The following is a 312-nucleotide window of genomic DNA, read 5'->3' on the forward strand; positions in this document are numbered from 1 at the left end:
GTGTGTGCATGCCTAAGGGGGGTATAAGGGGGAAAGGAGTGGGTGTGTAATACCGAGGTGTAAGGGGGGGGTGTAAGTGGGAGGTGTAAGGGAAAGGGTGTGTATGTGTGTGTGCACAAGGGAAGGTTTAAGGGGGGAGGGGGTGTGTAAGGGATTTAAGGGGGGAACGGGGGGAGTGTATATGGATAAGCGGAGAGGGGCGAGGCGGTGCGCGTAAGCAGGAAATGCCATCCTCCCTCTACTTCAGCTGCCCTTGAGGCGAGCAAGTGATGATGAGCCAATGGGGGAGGGCGGACTGGCCCCTTCCGACAG

Source organism: Alligator sinensis, unplaced genomic scaffold (assembly GCF_000455745.1).
Source record: "Alligator sinensis unplaced genomic scaffold, ASM45574v1 scaffold832_2, whole genome shotgun sequence".
NCBI classification, from domain to species: domain Eukaryota; kingdom Metazoa; phylum Chordata; order Crocodylia; family Alligatoridae; genus Alligator; species Alligator sinensis.